The sequence below is a fragment of the Erinaceus europaeus genome, chromosome 15 (genome assembly GCF_950295315.1).
Source record: "Erinaceus europaeus chromosome 15, mEriEur2.1, whole genome shotgun sequence".
In the NCBI taxonomy this organism is placed as follows: Eukaryota; Metazoa; Chordata; class Mammalia; order Eulipotyphla; family Erinaceidae; genus Erinaceus; species Erinaceus europaeus.
The window spans coordinates 84,400,634-84,421,647 of NC_080176.1; the positions used below are offsets into that span (position 1 = coordinate 84,400,634).

The window sequence follows — 21,014 nt, forward strand, 5'->3', positions numbered from 1 at the left end:
ACTTTACCCAGTGTGTTGCATCTGACCCCTTTATGCTTTGTTAAAAGTTGTTTTTAGGGGGCCAGATGGTAGTGTAGCAGGTTAAGCACACATGGAGCAAAGTGCAAGGACCTGCGTAAGGATCCAGGTTCCAGCCCCCGGCTCCCCACCTGCAGGAGGGTCACTGCACAGGCAGTAAAGCAGGTCTGCAGGTGTCTGTCTTTCTCTCCCCCTGTCTGTCTCCCCTCATCTCTTGATTTCTCTCTGTCCTACCCAGCAACAATGACTGCAATAACAACAATAATGATTAACAACGACCATGATAAACAACAAGGGCAACAAAAAGGGGGGTGAAAGGCCTCCAGCAGCAATAGGTTTGTAATTCAGGCAAAATAAATAAATAAATAAATAAATAAGTTGTGTTTATCTTTACTCTCTTACCCTCCATCTTTTTTTTTTTACTAAATTATTTTGTATTTTAATATTATATACATTACTAATCTTGGGGGAAGTTCAGTGGACAAGTTGAAGAAGATATACATAATTATAGCAATATCATCTTAGTAGAAAGAATTAAAGTTAAAAGAAAGTTTATTTACAGACAGAATTAGGTTATTTTTTCAGATCTCTCCATTACTTTCTCTTTTTTGGTGTTAAATATCACTTGCCCCATGCTTCTACACCCTATTGGTGAGGTACTATTTACATGTACACCATGTTTCATGAACTTGGACCATCTTTCTCCAATATGATTTGCTGTGTATGTACGTTGGCATGTTTTTCATATATATATGTGTGTATGTGTGATTTATTTATAAATGAGATGAGAGACAGACACAGAAAGAGAGAGAGAGAGAGCTAGAGCTTTAATATTACTCTGGTACATTTGTAGTCATTGCTACTCAACCCCCCAAACTTAGCTTTGCCCCCTGTCCATACACACAGACCTATTAGAAGCTCTGTTCGGTCCAGTTCACGGGATGACTTGGTGGATGTCGTTGGCATGATTGATGCTGGGTCAGGTGTGACTTCAGTCCTGGGATGCCTTGTTCTCTCCTTAGGGTGAAGTCAGTGCTCCATTTGCTTGAAATGCTTATCCCTTCTTTCCTGTAATGTCTTAGAACACATGGGATGAGGCAGAGTTTTTGGCATCATGCATCTTTTATTCTCCATGCTCAATCATGCACAATAGATTGTGTCAACCCCCCCCCCCCCCGGACTCGTTTTAGATCAGAGTCCAGGAATAGAAAGTTGTGGTATCAACTTGGAGCTATGGAAATTTGTCTGTATGTTTGTGCTCAGATAAACATAACCACACTGATGCATTTCAGAGGAATGAGAAACTTTGTTGATTTTCTGAGTCAAAGACAAACCCGAGAATACATTTCACAGCTTGTCAGCTTTAATGTTTCCTAGTAGTCATCAGATAACCTCCCCTTTTTTGTTAGGGTTCGGTCAATCATTTGTCTTGTTTTCTTGTTTCCTCTTGTTTTTGAGCCCTTGGAGGGTGTCTTTACCACAGAGCCCATGACACACTGAATAAATGAGGGATCCAGGCATGAATGAAAAGCTATTTATAATTTCTTTTGTTTCTGGCATAGTTCAGATGAAACAAAAATGGAATGCAATTGGGAAAGTTAAAACATGACTTAAAAGGAGACAATGGAAGAAAAATTAGAAATGTCTGTGAAGAAATAACTTTGAAATGAGATCTGGATAGTAATCTTTTCACTACTTTCTGTGACCCTGATTGAGTGACTTTATGTTTTCACTGCATAGTTGAAATAAGGCACCTTTGTTTAAAACTGGGCTTAGAGAATAATAGTAATCTCTTTTTCTTTCTTTTCCTTCCTCACTCTTTTCATTTCTATCTATCTACCATCCATTTGTATATCTGTCTATCTGTGGATCAGTAAGTAAATGTGGAAAGTTTGGCAGCTGAAATGCCTTTTTCATCAGAGTTCTCAGGTTGCATATGGATTGTAAAGTTCCCAAATAGATTTATGGTGATACATTTCTGTTGGTCTGCTTCTAAATTCTGCTTCTAGGTCCCCTTCTGTTTCATTGGCTTAATCCCCCCTGCTTAACACTGTATTCTGTTTACATAACCACTGTTAACTAAGCACTGCCCTGCCTGCAGGGCATTGGTTTAATCCTCACTGTTCTGCAAGCTTTTTCCTTCTCCCCACCCCCTATCCTACGTACATCCTCTTTGGACCTGACCCTTCTGCCTCAGGATATATAAGGACAAGATTGTGATTAGAGATAGCTTAGATTGCACTGCGTTCCACATGAATAAAGACTGAACGGCGTACCATTCAGCCATGAGTCCCTGGTCGTCTCTCTCTCCCGCCCACGAAGCTCAGCCCGGCACATTTCTCTAGGCTTTAAAACACAGATCTGTTTTGACCAATATTCATTATAGCATATGCTATTTGGATTTCACTACTTTGGAAAAGAGCGGATTGTTATTTTTATTCTTTTTGTAGTATTTGAGGGGGGTAAGACAGAGAAAAAGAGGGAGAAGGAGAAGGAGAGAGAGAGAACACTAGAATGTCACTCTCACACATTCAATACCTGCAATTGGACTTGGGGGTCTCAAGCCTGTGTGTCTGGTGTTGTAGCCACTGCACCACCTTCCAGGCCACTGATCCTTTCTTTGTTGTACCTGTGTCATTCCCAACATGATTTAAGTTTCTATTCCAAGGACATTGACAAGAAACTTACCAACAGACTGAAAGAAAGGCCTTGTCTTTTACACCTGGTTGTGCCTGGAATGTTTTACAAACTGTACTTCAGCCAATATGGTCTACATCCCAGGTTTTGCCTAGCAACTGTCTGAACTAAGGATAAGTTGTGGCTTAGGGGGAGTCGGGTGGTAACGCAGTGGGTTAAGCACACGTGGTGCAAAGCACAAGGACCAGTGGAAGGATCCCGGTTCGAGCCCCTGGCTGCCCACCAGCAGGTGAGTCGCTTCACAGGTGGTGAAGCAGGTCTGCAGGTGTCTCTCTTTCTCTCCCCCTCCATTTCTCTCTGTCCTATCCAACAACAATGACATCAATAATAACTACAACAGTAAAACAACAAGGACAAAAAAAGGGAATAAATAAATAAATATAAATTTTTTTTTTAAAAAGCCAGTTTGATCAGAAGGGCAAATGACTAATCACTTTACCCAGGTATTGGGCAGGCTTTGCGTAGATGGGAGCTAGTCTGCAACTTTAAGGGCAAGTTGCCATCTCACCAGCTGAACACAAGGAAAAATATCCTAGATGAAAGAAAAGTTCATGCAAAGACACAGACACAAATGTGACGCTTTATTTACAGGAAGCAATGAGAAACTCATTAATTTTTGTTCTTTTTGAAACTCATTAATTTTTACTAGGCACTTTTTTTTTCCCCAGAAGGCACAGAATTCTGTATATCACTCTTTAATTCTTTTATTTTATTTTCCTTTTATATATAAAAAGGAGACATTAACAATACCATAGGATAAGAGGGGCCCAAATCCACACAATTCTCACTACCAGATCTCTGTATCCCATCCCTTCCCCTGATAGCTTTCCTATTCTTTAACCCTCTGGGAGTATGGACCCAAGGTCATTGTGGGATGCAGAAGGTGGAAGGTCTGGCTTCTGTAATTTCTTCCCCACTGAACATGGGCATTGACAGGTTGATCCATACTCCAAGCCTGTCTCTCTCTTTCCCTGGGGCTGTGGGAAAGTGGGGTTCCAGGACATATTGGTGGGGTTGTCTGTCCAGCATCTGGAACCTGATGCCTGAAAAGAGAGTTAACATACAAAGCCAAACAAATTGTTGACCAGTCATGGCTGGAATAGTTCAGATGAAGAGTTGGGGGTTCCTCCATTTTGTAGATAGCTAGTAGGCATATTTTAGTTATATTCCAAAGGGCCAGTGGCTATACTAGTTTTTTTTTTCCCCTTGAGCCTGAAATCTGATATGCAGGTGGATCCAAGTTATTGTCTGGGAGATGATGTCATGGCTGGAAAAGGAACAGAAAGCTGGATCAGGGAAGAGTAGCTCTCTAATATGGAAAATGGGTATAAATATTGTCAAGCGTAAACCCCATCAATTTGATTTGGTCTGGAGCCCATATTCAGCTTAGGAATCTGTGTGATCTCTGCATCCCTGTAGATCTGAGCTCACATTCTGTGGTCATAAGTAGGAACATTCCAAGCTGCCCCAATATGGCCCCATCTTCCTCAGGTGTAGCATAGAGTATGTTGTCCATTCTCCCTTTGGAGGTTGGAACATTCTCTAACATTGTTTATCCAAGTTGAGGGCAAGGTCCTATGGGTGCCCTCAAAGGGGTCTATTGTGTTGTTCCTGATAGAGATGACAGGTAACAATGGAGAGAGGGATGTATGTGTCAACCTTTAATTCTATAAGTGAGTGTATACACTTGCAAATTAGCTTTATGGTGCCTTGTCTAATGTGTATGCTTACATTTTATATAAGAAAGTACATCTTTTTTCTAAAAAAAAAAAAAAAGACAATCACCTATTTATTTATATATTTAAAAAGGAAATAGAGGACAATTCCAGATAGTCCCAGGGATTGAAACAGGAGGCCTTTGAGACCGCAGGTAGGCAGGTTGGTGGTCTAACAGCCTGAACTATATCCCTCGACTAAGAAAACATCTGTTTTAACTCTTCTGCTTTCAGTTATAGATTTCACAGTTGTGCTTTTCTGAATAGTAAACACGTGAAAATTGAGACACATCTCCTGTCCAGTTGCTCCCTCTGTCTCCTCTTTGTCCTCTCCTCATCTTTTCTTTCCAACCTTTTCTTCTTTGTCACCTTTTCTTTTTGTAAATGTGCATTCCCGCCCAAGTGTGTCTCTTTCTGTCCATTAGTCCAATGTCAATGTCTCTTTCTGTCCATTAGTCCAATCTTGCATCTTTTCTCTTGATTTAAGTAAGGGAACAGCAACCCAATAACCAGTGTCCAGGGATACGCCTGGAGATGGCATGTTGATATCAACGTGAAATGGAAGGCAGTAACAATGAATCATTGTTTGTCAAGGAACAATTGGCAAGATACTTGACCTGGGCTGTGTGATTGCTGTGTTCTATGTATGACCTGGGTTTAAGATCATTCTCTATGCCGCTGGGTGAATTGTTGGTGCTAGTGCTGTTAGGTTCCCTCTCCTCCCCTCCGCCACTCCTCCCCTCCCTCTCAACTCCCTCCTCTCTCTTCTTCTCCCCTCCCCTCCCCTCCCCTCCCCTCCCCTCCCCTCTCCTCTCCCCTCTCCTTCTGGTCCCTCCTCTCCCCTTCTCTTTTCCTCCTCTTCTTTCTTATTTCTGTTCCCTTTCCCTCTCCCCCTTCCCCCGTCCCTTCTCCTCCACCGTCTCCCTCTTCTCTCCCTCCCCCACTTTCCCTCTCCCCCTCCTTTTCTCTTACCTCCCCCTTCCTTTCCTCTCCCCTCCCCCTCTCCCTTCCCTTCCTCCTCCCACTCCCCCTCTCCCTGTCCTTGAGTACTGGCAGTACTAGCAACTCTGTTTCATGGTGATTTCAGGGATTGAATCTAAGACTTCATGGCCTTAGCCATGAAAGTTTTGCATAGACTTGTGCTATGTCTCTAGCCTCTCTCTCTCTCTTTTTAAAATATTTTTAAAATATTTATTTATTTCCTTTTATTGCCCTTGTTGTTGTTGTTGTTGTTATTGATGTCGTCATTGTTGGGTAGGACAGAGAGAAATGGAGAGAGGAGGGAAAGACAGAGAGGGGGAGAGAAAGACAGAGAGGGGGAGGGAAAGACAGACACCTGCAGAGTGAAGCGTCTGTGAAGCGACTCCCCTGCAGGTGGGGAGCCGTGGGCTTGAACCAGGATCCTTACGCAGGTCCTTGAGCTTTGAGCCACTTGCACTTAACCCGCTCAGCTACTGCCTGACTCCCTAGCCTCTTTTTAAAACACTTTCAGAGTTTATCAGAAGATACTATAATGTCTCATTGTGATTTATTTTGTAAAAAGTACCTTATCAGGGAAGAAATGATGACTTGCAGTAGAATTGTCACAAAGGATCCTTTCTCGTGGGCACCATGAGAGATGTTTCTGCACAGCTCCCATCACCACACGATGATGTCTTCCTCTGCCTTCAGGACTGGGTCTTCCGTTCCTTCCTTCTCAACACTGCTTCCGTTTAAGCCTGTCAGTCTATGACAGTTCCAGGTATTTTCTATTCCTTTGTTAGAATGTCAGGTAATCATGGGATCAGCCTAGAAATTATTTTTCTCTCATGTTTTTAAGTTAATGTCTATGAAATAAGCTAGATCTAAAGTACTTGGCTATCGTGATTAAAGTTAAGACCCCTCTTCATGTTTTTATGAAAAGGATCTACAAGTAGTTACTTAAAGATGGAAGAACTGGATAGTAGTTAAAGAAAGGCACTGCTTGTTTTGATCAGTTCATATAAGCTAGTCTTTTTTTAAAATAAATTTTAATTTCTTAAACTTACTTCTTTTTATTTTCTTATATGTATTTATTGTTGGATCGTGAAAGAGAAATTGACAGGGGAGGCACTGAAAGAAAGGGTGAAAGACAGACACCTGCAGCCCTGCTTCACTTCTTATGAAGCTTTCCCTCTGCAGATGGGGACCAGGGGCTTGAACCTGGGTCTTTGCGCACTGTAATGTGAGCACTTAACCAGCTGTACCACCAAGTGGACTCCTAGGCTAGTCTTTGCAGATTGTTCTGCTAAAGCATCTTCTGTATATATGAGCTGTCACTTCAATTACAAACTGGTACTTCAGATTTTGACATTGCACTTAAATATTTATAGAATTATAATTGTATGCTAATATGTACTATATAGTTATATGATATGTAGTAATATTCTATTATTATAGCATCCCACTTAAAATCTATACAAATAAATTTTGAATCATGAATCTGAAAGTTTATCTGCTGTTGCTTGTTTTAATACTATTCATTTATTCACTGCGTTGGGGAGGTGTATAATTTACTGTCTTATCATTAAGACTCCTGATTTTAAAAGTTAGGGAGAAAATTAATCAAATCACATGATGTTATTTTGACAGAGTTCTGAGTTCTTTAGAAAGGTAAAATGTATTCAATGAGATGAAATACCAAGTCAGTAAGGCTTGTAGATTTATGTCTATTTTTATCCTCGCACAAACTATTGAAAAGGGCTCTTTTTCTGTCAAAATATAATTTTGATTTTAAATAGATTTTTAATGGCAAGGAAAAGAAAATACTAAGCCATGAACTTCTTGGTAAAATAATTTATAGTTGACATTTAAGTTGTTTATAACTATTCTGATAGAAAAATAGGGGGGCCAGGGGTGACTCACCTGATTGAGAGAAGTCATGTTACAGTGTGCAAGGACCTGGGTTTAAGCCCTCAGTCCCCATCTGCAGGGGAAAGATTTGTGAGTGATGAAGCCGGTCTGCAAGTGTCTCTCTTTCTCCCTCTCTCCCTCCTTCTACCCTCTCAATTTCTGGTTGTCTCTATCCAATAAATAAAGATAATTTAAAAGATTTTAGAAAATAGGTAGAGACTTGCCAGACTGAAGTATCACTTATAAAATTATCACTTACAAAATAATTATCTACATTAGTTCAAAAAATTCCCTGTAATATATATATATATGTATTTTTTCTGTCTGTACCTGGTTGGATTTGGACAAAACTAAAAATCTATAATTATTACTCTACCTAGCTTTCATTAACATGAGGCATTATTTTAAATACTTTTATAAGCAATTTTAATTTAGATAGGATTTTACAATGCTCCAATAATAAAACATTTATTAACATAGCTTTTTGCTTTTCTCAACTTACTGGCTTACAGGTTTAAAATGTTACTGGAGACAAAAATACGTTTGGTCTTTCCAGTCTCCTTTGTGTTTTCCAAGACGGGGAAGATCATGGAAACGGGAGCTGACTTCTTTGCAGAGTCGGGTTTGGGGTGCACAGGCATGAGGGCAGAGTTCATCTCTCTACAAGATCAAGAGAAGGAGGGAAGGTACCAGGAAGTGAAACTTGGGAGTAGGTCCAGAGCAGAGCAGATATTGAAGCTTCACAAGACAAGCTTCAAGAGGGACCAGACGTGGTGTAGTATATTGCCTCTCTCTTCAGCCACCAGGTTCCAGATGCTAACATGATGCCAGCCGGACTTCCCTGGGCAGACGACCCCTACCAATGTGTCCTATATCCTCGCTTCCCCAGAATCCCACCTCACTAGGGAAAGAGAGAGACTGGCCCAACTCCCCCAATATTTCCTTTTTATAAATAAAAATTAAAAAAGAGAGAGAGAAATATATAACCGGACTTCCTTAGAGCATGATTGCTCTGTCATATGGGCTGCAAAGCCTCTTTTTCGGGGTACTTTACGTGAAACTGTTGGCAAAATTCAGAACATGGGGTCCTGGAGAGTGCATTTTGCCTTCACTAGGTTTGCATATGTAGACTTGGGCTGCAGGCCAGCATGTTTTTTGTTTTCCCTGAGTTTGCACATGTGGAACAGGAGAGACTCACTTGGTGAAGTGTTCCCCTCCCCCTTTTTTTCCTGCACTATATGAAGGGGTGGAGTTTACTCTATGGGAGCAATGAAAAGTGCGCCCCTGTGTGACATAAGAAGCTTTCTAAAGAAGAGGGTCTCTGACGAAGAGGGGTCTTGGGCTTTGGGTTTTAGCCTGTTTTTTTTTTTTTTGGGGGGGGGGTCCAGAGACCCTCGGGAAATCTATCCCCGAAGTCTTTTTCATAACTTTACTTTGCATGACCAATAATATGAATTTAGAAGCCATATACCTGAACACCTGTCCTTTGAAATTCATTTCATCAGAGCAGCTTCAAACCAAAAGGGATTCTCCTGATTTCTTGATCCCTTCAACACACCCATGTTCTGAATGTGGATTCCAGAAAATTTTATGCTATCTTGCCAGTAGCAATGCAAAATGAACCACACAAACAATCCAGAGAGCCACCTTCCTGGTAGATGAGGTGTTGTTTTTTTTTTTTTTTTTTTTGCCTCCAGGGTTATTGCTGGGGCTGGGTGCCTGCACTATGAATCCACTGCTCCTGGAGGCCATTTTTTTCCCATTTTGTTGCCCTTGTTGTCTTATTGTTGCCATTGATGTTGTTGTTGGATAAGACAGAGAGAAATGGAGAGAGGAGGGGAAGACAGAGAGAAAGATAGACACCTGCAGACCTGCTTCACCACTTGTGAAGAGACCCCCATGCAGGTGTGGAGCCCGGGGCTCCACCCAGGATCCTTACACCTGTCCTTGTGCTTTGCCCCATGTGCACTTAACCTTCTGTGCTACTGCCTGATCCTAGATGAGACTGATTTTTTTGAAGAACAGATGTGAAATGAGACGGTCAGAGTAGATGAAAAACTTGATTGGGATTTTCACATTGGCCTCTTTGGTTGCTTATGCTCCACGAATGGTTCCCAAACAGTTATTTTTAGAAAATAGAACAAAAATGGTCTAACGTATACCTCATTGGAGAAATAATTTATCGCCTTGTTTGTCATTTGCTGAAACAAGTCTAAATTTAAACTCTTTCAAATTGGCTTAATGTATTGCATGTCATAGAAATGATCTATTGGGTGTATCCAAGTTTTTCTATTTTGATTTCAGAACAAATGGTTTATTTGATGGCTAAAAATATTTTCACTTTAATGGCTTTTACAGGCACACAAGATATTGATCTGCCACCAAAGAAAAACAATTATTTTTTTTCTCTAGATAAAGTTTTCTTTCCACCCTGTCCTCTTGGTTTTATTTGTTTTGTTTATGGGAGCTTATAACTGAGCCAAGAGAATATTGCCTTGTCAGCATCAATAATATTTGTATTGTTGGAAATACCGTGAAACTTCTTTTATGATAATGGCCACTGTCGTCTGACCTACAGAGATATGCCTGAGCATCGTCTACAAATACTTTAGGTGAGCATCATCTGAAAGCAAAATACTGGCTGAAAACCTAACCGTAAAAAGACCTTCCAGGTTCTTGCGTTTACACCACTAGATGTTATTCCAAGCACCACCCTGGATTTTTAGGAATTAGGACAAAAAGAGGATTGTGTGTGTGTGTGTGTGTGTGTGTGTGTGTGTGTGTGTGTGTGTGTGTGTGTAAGTGTATAGATGTAGAAGTCTGACTCTATTGCAAGGTAGTTATCTGTGTGCTTTCTGCATTGACTTTCCTATCTGGAAATGAATGTGATGTTGTTTGTTGAAAAACAGTTTGAGGGCTTCTTCTTCTAGCGTTTGCCCTTCTTCCGTAGCCAGTCAACAGCGTCAGGTTGAGCCTGATGTAAAGTTTCGAGACCTCCTTTGAATCTGGAGAGGTGGCAGTCGTTGACTGTGTGGGTCATAGTCTGTCTGTAGCTGCAGGGGCAGTTTGGGTCGTCTCTGGCTCCCCAGCGATGGAACATAGCGGCGCACCGGCCATGGCCTGTTCGATAGCGATTGAGGAGGGCCCAATCATAACGTGCCAGGTCAAAGCCGGGTTGACGCTTGCAGGGGTCTGCGATGAGGTGTTTCTTCTTTACCTCAGCTGACTGCCAACTCTGTTTCCAAGAGTCTGGAACAGAGAAGTTCAGTGTAGGCGTAGGGGACCAGACTGGGTGACGAGACGTCAAGCGTTGGACAGGGTGGGCGAAGATATCCGCGTATATTGGCAGGTCCGGTTGAGCGTAGACGTGGGAAATGAACTTAGATGATGCCGCATCCCGATGAATATCTGGCGGAGCGATGTTGCTGAGAACTGGCAGCCATGGAACCGGGGTGGAACGGATGGTTCCAGAAATTATCCTCATGGATAATTGAGGGCTGGGGAGACAGCGTAATTTGTATGCAAAAATTATTCATGCTTCAGGCTCTCAAGTTCCAAGTTCAGTCCCTGGCATTACCATAAGACAGAGCTGAGTGATGCACTTCTCTCTCTCTCTCTCTTTCTCTCTGTATCTCTCTCTTATTAAAATATAATAGTAAATAGAAGAATAAATAGTACATTAAATTTTTAATTTTTAATTAGGTGAAGCATCCTAAACATAGGAAATGAAATAGACATCTAGTCTTTTCAGTAACACTAGCTCATACATGCAGACATTATCTATAGTTATTTCTGTGCATAACCAGTAATGTAGAGTTCCAGCTGGTGTCTTCATTCCTCAGCCATTAGCAAATTGATTGTTCTTGCCTCCTCTGTAAATGTCCTCTTTCAACAGTGAAAAAACTTCCCCTGGAGAGACTGCATAGTGGTTCTGCAAAGCCTTTCATACCTGAGGCAACAGTGATCCCAGGTTCAGTCCCCAGCACAAAACCAAGAGATGGTCAGTGATCTGGTTAAAAACAAAAGAGGGCTGAAGAGACAACATAATGGTTCTGCAAAAGACTCTCATGCCTGAGGCTCTGAGGTTCCAGGTTTCATCCCCAGCACCAGCATTAGCCAGAGCTGAGCAGTGCTCTGGTGTTCTAGAATCTTTCTCATGGTATCTATCTCATTAATGTGAAGTAAATAAAATATAAATAAAAATTAATCTAATCCTATTTCCCACCATTGATCATTCCACTGTTTGCTTCCAGAATACTTGGAGAGCCATTTCAGATATGTTAACCTGAATTTTTATGTAAACAACTTGATTTGACTAAGTTCATTTTTCCCCATATGTTGAACTATTTACCAAGGTTGGTTGGAATCTGTTAAAACAAAATTACTTTAGAGCAACAGGCAGTGCTCATTATGTTATGTTCTTCAGTAGCACCTCCTTCCAGGAAAGAAAAAAGAAACTTGTAAAGAAACACCTTTAATTTAATTTAATTTTATATACTTATAAAATTAAAATATTGACAAGACTATGGAATAAGAGAGGTACAACTCTACACAATTCCCACCACCTGAACTCTGTATCCCATCCCCTTCCTTGATAGCTTTCCTATTCTTTATCCCCCTGGGAGTATGGAGCCAAGGTCATTGTGGGATGCAGAATGTGGAAGGTCTGGCTTCTGTAATTGCTTCCCAGTTGAACATGAGCGTTGGCAGATCGATCCATACTCCCAGCCTCTCTCTCTCTTTCCCTAGTGGGGAAGGGCTCTGGGGAAGTGGGGTTTCAGCACACATTGGTGGGGTCATCTACTTAGGTAACTCCAGTTGGGATCATGTTAGCATCTGGAACCTGGTGGTTGAAAAAGAGTTAAGATATAAAGCAGAACAAATTGTTGGTTAATCATGAACCTAAAGGCTGGAATATTGCAGATGAAGGTTTGGGGTCTCCATTTTGGAAATAGGTAGTTGGTCTATTTAGGTATATTCCAAAGGGCCCATGATTTTATTAGTTTTTGCCTGAATCTGACATCTGATATGCAGGTGAACCCAAGTTATTGTCTGAGGAGATGGTGTCATGGCTGGAAAAAGGGCTAGAAAGCTGGATCAGGGAAGAGAGTAGCTCCCAAATATGGGAAAAGTGTATAAATATTGATGACTGTAAACCTCATTGATTTGATCTGGGGCCCATATTCAGCATAGGAGCTTATGTGACCTCTACATCCCTGTAGGTCTGAACTCGCATTCTGTGGTCATGAGTAGGAACATTCCAGGTTACACCAATTTTAGGACCCATCTTCTTGAGGTGGTAGATAGATTATGCTAACTGTCCCCATTTGGAAGATGGAACATTCTCTACCATTGTTGACCCACACTGAGTGCAAGGTTCTGTGGGGGCCATGATGGAGATGACCAGTAACAATGGAGAGAGGGATCTGTTAGAGTTCTGGACCCATCATGTCTATGTGAGAATCTCAGGACTCCACAACTAGGGCCCCAGATGATGGGGTGACCTGATAGTGACTAAAGAGTCATCATTAAAGAGCCATCATTAAAGTATGCCTGTCTCTTGCCCTTATTCAGCTTCTGCCGTCCTTAATTTGATAAATTTGATAAGCTTAGCTTTGAAGTGACCGAGGGAAGTGTAATAGGAAGTAGGTGAGGAGGGTGTCTAGGGCTAAGTAGAAATTATTTCAGTAGGTACTTTGTGGTGTCTTTTTAGGTCTTCTACTTGCTTGCTTCATTTATTGACTCACTGCAAACTATTGTGCATTTTTGCTTTCAGCTATATATTCTGCCCTAATTTATGGATACATGTGAATATCTGCCCTATCTCATGGGACCTGGTCTATACTTAGGTTTTGAGGCTTTATTAGGAAGTGGACAACAAGAAATGGAATTAAGGAGTCCTATGAGAAAGGAAAGGTCTCATCTGAATAATGATGTTCACTTTTCACACCTGACTTCTCTGGACACAGTCTGAAGTGAAGGATGCTAAGGTGGTACTCATTGCATTGATTAGGTTGGGGTCAGCAAATGTAATATCATTTGGTATGAGTTGAGAGAAGCATGCTGGAAAGTGAACCCCACCCTAGAGGTTCCAGGACTGGGAGAAATTTGGGCTTTATAGAGGAAGTGGGAGGTACCTGCTGTCTTACGGTTTAAGAAGGCAATAGATGGTTATTTTTATAATCCAATTATTTGGCAATTGAGTTGACTTTGAAAATCTCACTGTGTGGGTTTGCTGTATCATACAGGACCTCACCATAATTTGTCCTTTGATGTGCTTTGAGAGCTTCTGCTCTCCTGGTCTTAAGATTTTAGGGGAGTCAACATTTCAAAGACTTAGCCTGTGGTCTGTACATTAAAAAGTTTGAGGGAGTTGGGCAGTAGTGCAGCGGGTTAAGTGCAAGTGGTGCAAAGCACAAGGACCAGTGGAAGGATCCGGGTTCCAGACTCCAGCTCCCCACCTACAGGGGAGTTGCTTCACAGGCAGTGAAGCAGGTCTGCAAGTGTCTATCTTTCTCTCCCCCTCTCTATCTTCCCCTCCTCTCTCCATTTCTCTCTGTCCTATCTAACAATGATGACATCAGTAACAACAACAATAATAACACAATAACAATAAAAAACAAGAGCAACAAAAGGGAAAATAAATAAAAATAATTTAAAATGTTTATTAAAAAGATTGAAACATTCAATTAGTTTTCCCCTCTCATTAATTCAATAGTGATTTCTATGACTACAAGTTAATAGGAGTGTACATAAACACCATTCTCACCACCAAAAGACTGTGTCCCTCACCCCCCACACACACTGAAGCTGAGCATCCACCCTCACCCTTCACCCAGAGATGCTTACTATGGTGCTCTACTCCAAGAAGCACCTTTTAACCACATTACCTGCAGGGGACCAGGGACTTGACTTTTAGATAAGCCTACATATAAATAAATAATCCTTCATCTTTCATCCTTTTATTTTGTGGGGGAGGAAGATAGGGAGAGAGAGAGAGAGAGACACCTGCTGACCTGCTTCACCACTCACAAAGTGTCTTCCCTGAAGGTGGGGAGTGAGAGCTTGAACTCAGATCCTTACCATGATGATATGTGTGTTTCACCGAGTGCACCACTGCCTGGCCTCCTCTTTCATCTTTAAAAGAGACAAAAGCGCATTTTGCATAGCACTGTGGGTTAAGGGCAAAGTGCAAGGACATGCATAAGGATCCCGGTTTGAGCCCCCGGCTCCCCACCTGCAGGGGAGTCGCTTCACAGGCGGTGAAGCAGGTCTGCAGGTGTCTGTCTTTCTCTCCCCCTCTCTGTCTCCTCCTCCTCTCTCCATTTCTCTCTGTCCTATCCAACAACAATGACATCAATAACAACATAATAACCACAACAATGATAAAACAGCAAGGGCATCAAAAAGGGGGAAAAATAGCCTCCAGGAGCAGTGGATTTGTGGTGCAGGCACTAAGCCCCCCCCCCCAAAAAAGGGCAAAAGCTAGGTTTCTCTTGATTCCACTCCTTGTGAGATCTTGTGATTCTGGTGTTCAACTGTAAGGAACACTCCTAGTCAGTAAACCGTAAACTCAGTTATGAGCTTATATTCAAAAACCTTCCATTCAGTCGTTTTACTTCTAGATGCACAAACTCAGGTGGAGATGAATAAAGTCAGTGGTTACTGTCATTGGCAACACTTCAGGAAGCTGTTCTTTTATCTATTTTTCCCATATTCTCTGACATCATGAGCATAAAATCAGTATTCTATAATCAGCCTGTTTTCAGGATTTGAAATTTTCCAACATACCTAGCGTTAGCCCAGGAAGAAGTCATTTTGAAATCAGCACATACTTAGGTCTTAAATAGGACTGAACAACATAACAGACTTCTGAATTGAGGTGGACTAGTGGAGGGGAACATTAACTTCTGGTTTTGGCCTTGGACAAAGAGGGGTCTTGGACTTTGGGTTTTAGCCCATTTTTTTTGGGGGGGGGGCTAGAGACCCTCAGAAAATCTATCCCTGAGTCATTTTCCTAACTTTACTTTGCATGACCAACAAAATGATTTTCAAAACCATATACCTGAACACCTGTCCTTTGAAATTCACTTCATCAGAGCAGCTACAAACCAAGCTACACACCCAGGCTCCTAGTTATGCTTAGAGTACTTTTTCTGGGGTTGGTGTCCCCCAGTTGAGCGTACCTCTTACAAAGTACAAGATCTGGGTTCAAGTCCCTGGTCCCTTGCAGGTGGAGAGCCACGTGTGCTTAACCCGCTGCGCTACCACCCAACTCCCAACTACTAGCTACTTTTCATAAATTCCCATGCTTAGCACTGTTCTCATACCTTTATCTCTGACCATCTTACATTCTTCTGTGAACTCTCAACTGTTTTTCTGTCTGCAACCTCTGAATCTTCACTTGTTTATGCAGCTAGTATTCATTCAAAGTGCTGTCACAGCGACTTGGAAAGGACTGTGACTGCTGACGTTCAGTTCTTGCTGTGAATAAAGCAAAAGCTGTAATGGATGTCTCCTCCATATGATATGTCTGCTTTGTGCACCAAATTCTCTTTGCATTTTTTTTTCTTTAGAAATTTTCTGGGAGTCGGGCTGTAGCACAGCGGGTTAAGCGCAGGTGGCGCGAAGCACAAGGACCGGCATAAGGATCCCGGTTCGAACCCCGGCTCCCCACCTGCAGGGGAGTCCCTTCACAGGCGGTGAAGCAGGTTTGCAGGTGTCTTTCTCTCCTCCTCTCTGTCTTCCCCTCCTCTCTCCATTTCTCTCTGTCCTATCCAACAACGACAACAACAATAATAACTACAACAATAAAACAAGAAGGGCAACAAAAGGGAATAAATAAATAAAATATTTAAAAAAAAAGAAATTTGCTTAAGGCATTATTACTGCATAGGAAGAAACTCTGGCCTACTTAATTAAATATTTCAACATATTGGTATTATTATTAGTTTGTTATTTTATTGATGGGTTGATAGTTTACAGAGGAAAGACTGTGGAGTTTCTCATCTCCACAGACTCTCCTCTGAAACACACCCTCAATTCCAAATTGGGACCCTTTCAGCCAACACGCTGGGCCTCCGGCCCCTCTCCACCCCTTCCTTTCCTTTCTCAGAATCCCTTGATTTAGGACAGTACACCACGCCTATCCAAAGTTTCTCTTGGTATTTTCTCTTTTTAATTTTTTAATTATTTTTATTTATTTATTGGATAGAGAAAGCCAGAAATTGAGAGGGAAGGGGGTGATAGGTAGAGAGAAAGAGAGACTGCTTCACCACTCGCAAAGCTTCCCCCCTGCAGGTGGGGACCAAGGGCTCGAACCTGCTTCCTTGTGCATTGTAACATGTGTGCTCAACCAGGTGCACCACCACCCTGCCCCTGGCATTTTCTCTTTCTGTCCTTGATTCTCTTTTTTTTTATTTAAAAAAAAAATCGTCTTTATTTGTTGGGTAGAGACAGCCAGAAATCAAGAGGGAAGGTGGTGATAGAGAGGGAGAGAGACAGAGAGACACCTGCTGCACTGCATCACCACTCAGAAAGCTTTCCCCTTGCAGGTGGGGGCCGGGGGCTCGAACCCGGGTCCTTGCGCCGCATTGTCATATTGTCCTTGATTCTTAAGTTCTATCAATAAGTGATGTTCTTTTATTCCAGGGGATCTCCAGTACCAATTCAAACTGGAACCCAAGTCTTAGTGTCTTAGTCTAGAACTTCAATACTGTGTAAGTTTATATTCAGATATGTATTTACAAGTCTCTGTAGTAGGCTGGTCACATACGTAAATGGCCCTCCCTCCTTTGGAATTTCAGTATGCCAAACTGGATATTGAAGAGGCTGCCAAACTCTGCCTTGTCTCTTTTGTTCTCCCACCAAGAATCACTGTATTGGCAGGGCTAATGGTTTACAGTCCTGTGGTTGACACACGGGTACAGTTTCTCATGTCCTCATGATGTGTGTCTGCAAAACACTCTCACTGTCAGATGAGGTTCTTTCCCACAATCATGCTCCAGTATCTCTTTCTCTTTGAAAACCTCAGTTCAGAATGAACCCCAGCAACAACAACAAAAAGTAAAAATGATGTTAGTTTGGGGCCGTGCGGTAGCTCACCAGGGTAAGTGCACATAGTATGAAGCACAAGGACCTGAGCAAGTGTCTGGGTTGGAACCCCTCGCTTCCCACCTGTAGGGGAGGTTGCTTCACAAGCAGTGAAGCAGGTCTGCAGGTGTCTATCTGGGTCTCTCCCTCTCTTTCTCCTCCCTCGAGTTTTCTCTATTCTATAAAAAAAAATACATATATGTATTTTTTTTCTACTTGTACTCATTCAAGAATCAAATTGAGAACCAAAAGGATAGTGCCCTGTGTCGGCCACGTGCCTTGCTAGGGAATGACCCACCTTTGTGATCTGGCAACAGTTGGAAACGGTATCAACTTGGTGTAGCTTCAGAGCAAAAGTGGTATTGTACTATCTCTCCCTCTTGCATCTTTCTATTTGGGTGAGAGAGAGAGAGAGAGAGAGAGAGCTGAGGGGAGGGGAAATTGCACATGGGCAAGGTCCTGACTATAAAAAGTATGTTACATTTAATAGGTGAAGAAATCATTTCTTTTCTTAATCTTGTCTTTAATTTATTTATTATTTATTGGATTCAGATAGAGAGAAATTTAGTCAGAAAAAGGAGAGAGATGGGAAGAGAGAAAGAGAAAAACAGACACCTGCGGTATTGATTCACTACTCATGAAACTTTCTCCCTGCAGGTGGGGCCCAGAGACTTGGACCCAAGTCCTAACATGTGTGCTCAATTAGATGAGCCACCACCCAGGCCCCAAGTAATCATTTACTTTATTTTATTTTATTTATTATCTCTTTATTTATTGGATAGAGACTGTCAGAAATTGAGAGGTTAGGGAAGATAGAGAAAAACAAAGACAGAGGAAGGACACTGGCTTCAACACTTGTAAAATTCTCCCCCTTGCAGGTGGGAACTGGGGGCTCGAACCTGGATCCTTGTGCATAGTAATATATGCTCTCAACCATGTGTGCCACCACACCAGCCGCAAAATAGTCATTTCTTAGCAGAGTAGGCAATATTTTCCCCACTTTTTGACATCTGTAGCTTTAAGAGGTTTGTGGAAAAAGAATTGTTTTTAAGACCAAAGTTTCTTAGTGGTTGTACCTTATAAAATTATTTATTATATTTTTGAGCAGAAGACACTGTCAATTTCAATACCTTTGGGAACCAATAACTGCAAACAGTCATTTTGAAAGGTGACATTTGTGATACCCTAAAAGAAATAAGGAATGACACACTCTGTGAAGTATGCTTATTTTTAAAAAATGGCATTACTTGTTAGACCTACCTCAGGGTTTCAGTTCCTCCTTTAGATATGAAAACATTCTGATGTCCACATGTGGAAACTGTGATTCACTTGATAACTTTAACTGCCTCTTTTAATTAATATGAATATACTATTACTTATTGTTAATTCAAGGCAAATATTGACTCAAGACTGGTTCTGACAATTTTCCTCCTGTTGAACTGTTTCAATTATGTCCTTCTCACCTTTAGAAATTATTTTTAGTGGGACTTGTCATGTCCAACACTGCCAACAGATTTTTCTATTCAGTAAAATTGAATGAAAATAAGGTTCTAGAAGTGATCTTACAGAAAAGTATAGAAAGGAGTGAATTCACATTATGCAAATGTAATCATTAACTTGACCACTGTAGGAAAATGATTCAGTCATGATGTTATTTAAATAACTAATACGAAATGTTAATGTTAGAGTGTATTTCACATGGACAAAATAATGTCAAGTTTTTAGATAGCCCAATAGGAAGATGACATTTTAGCTTGTAATGTAATGAATTTGAAACTTCACAAAGGCGGTTTTTCTGCCCACCCACCCCTTCTCTCTCCTGCTGTCTTGGTTATCATTGCAACTTGGTTCCTGCAAAAGACTCTACTATTTCTGGTGGCCATTTTCTCACCTACTTCATTTTTTTCTGAGAGAGACGTAAAAATAGAGAATGAGAGAGGCAAACACAAGCAGGAAGAGAAGATGGGGGGAGGGGAGGAGAAGAGACACATGTAGCCAAGCTCCACCCTTTTTACCCTTTTTAGGCTACCTTCTTACAAGTGGCTACTAGGACCCTGAGAGCTTGTTCCAGGGTTCCAGCAGGGGGAGCACAGCTACATGGCAGATACCCTCGGCTGCAGACCGGTCGGTCCATCTCTGTTCGGGGAAGGTCGTCCTCTTCAGCCAAGCACACAGCTTCGGGAGGGACACGCATGGAGTGGTGAGGGAGGAAGGCCTAGCCTAGCCAGCCAGCCAGCCAGATCAGCCGAATCAACCCTGGTGATCAGTGGGGTGACAGATGCCGCTGCCAGATCGCCCTCACATCCTAGTGGGTACTAGGGGCTTGAACCTGAGTCTTCAATTATAGTAATAGAGTCACTCTATGAGCCATGTCACTACCCAGCCTCTATTCTTTTTTTTTCTATTTTTAATTTTTTATTTAAGAAAGGATTAATGAACAAAACCATAAGGTAGGAGGGGTACTACTCCACACAATTCGCACCACCCAATCTCCATAACCCACCCCCTCCCCTGATAGCTTTCCCATTCTCTTGCCCTCTGGGAGCATGGACCCAGGGTCATTGAGGGTTGCAAGGTCTGGCTTCTGTAATTGCTTCCCCGCTGAACATGGGCGTTGACTGGTCGGTCCATACTCCCAGTCTGCCTCTCTCTTTCCCTAGTAGGGTGGGTCTCTGGGGAAGCTGAGCTCCAGGACACATTGATGGGGTCTTCAATCCAGGGAAGCCTGGCCAGAATCCTGGTGGCATCTGGAACCTGGTGATTGAAAAGAGAGTTAACATACAAAGCCAAACAAATTGTTGAGCAATCATGGATCCAAGCTTGGAATAGTGGAGAGGAAGTGTTGGGGAGGTACTCACTGCAAACTCTAGTATACTTCTGCTTTCAGGTATATATTTTGCAGTAGTTTATGAATATGTGTGAACATAAGCTCTCTCTCACAGAAACTGGTGTATATCTAGGTTATGGGACTTTGTTAGAAAGTGAACCACCTGAGATGAAATTAGAGTGTACTATAAAAGGAAAGGTCTCACCCGAGTAATGAAGCTGAAGGGTTGTCATTCCACACGTGAAGTCTCTGGACACAGTCTGAGGTGAAGCATGTTGAGGTGGCAATCGTTGCGTTGGTTAGGTTGTGATCGGCGGCTGCAATATTATTTGGTATGGATTGGGAGAGGCATACGGGAAAGTGGGCCCTATCCAAGGGTTCCAGGACTGGGGAAGTAGGGACTCTATAGTGGAGATGTGAGGTTCCTGCTGTCTTAGGGTTCAAAAAGACAATCGATAGTTAATGTTATCAACACATTATTTGGTAATTGGGTTAACTTTGAAAAGTCCTTTTGTTAGGGTTTGCTGTACAGTACCCAGTATCTTGTATATAGCTGTGCTATTGGTTGCTTCTAATCTACTTGGTCTAGGCTTTTGAGAGAGTGCACATATCAAATACACAGCCTATATATTAAAAAGATTCAGTTTGTGTTTTGAGAAACTGAGACATACAACTGATTTTCCCCCTCTCATATTAATTAACTACTGATTTATATGTCTACATTTTGCTAGGAGTGTACATAAACACCATTCCCACCACCAAAAGACTGTGACCCATCCCTCCCACCCACTCCC

The 21,014-nt window shown here is 41.8% G+C and overlaps 1 protein-coding gene and 1 pseudogene across 2 annotated transcripts in view; one reads left to right on the forward strand and one right to left on the reverse strand.

The window, feature by feature from the left end:
• The window catches only part of LOC103114357 (general transcription factor 3C polypeptide 6-like), a 25,261-nt pseudogene extending 5,674 nt beyond the window's left edge, over window positions 1–19,587 (reverse strand).
• The window catches only part of DOK6 (docking protein 6), a 541,316-nt gene that overhangs the window by 113,797 nt on the left and 406,505 nt on the right, over window positions 1–21,014 (forward strand). The window lies entirely within an intron of this gene.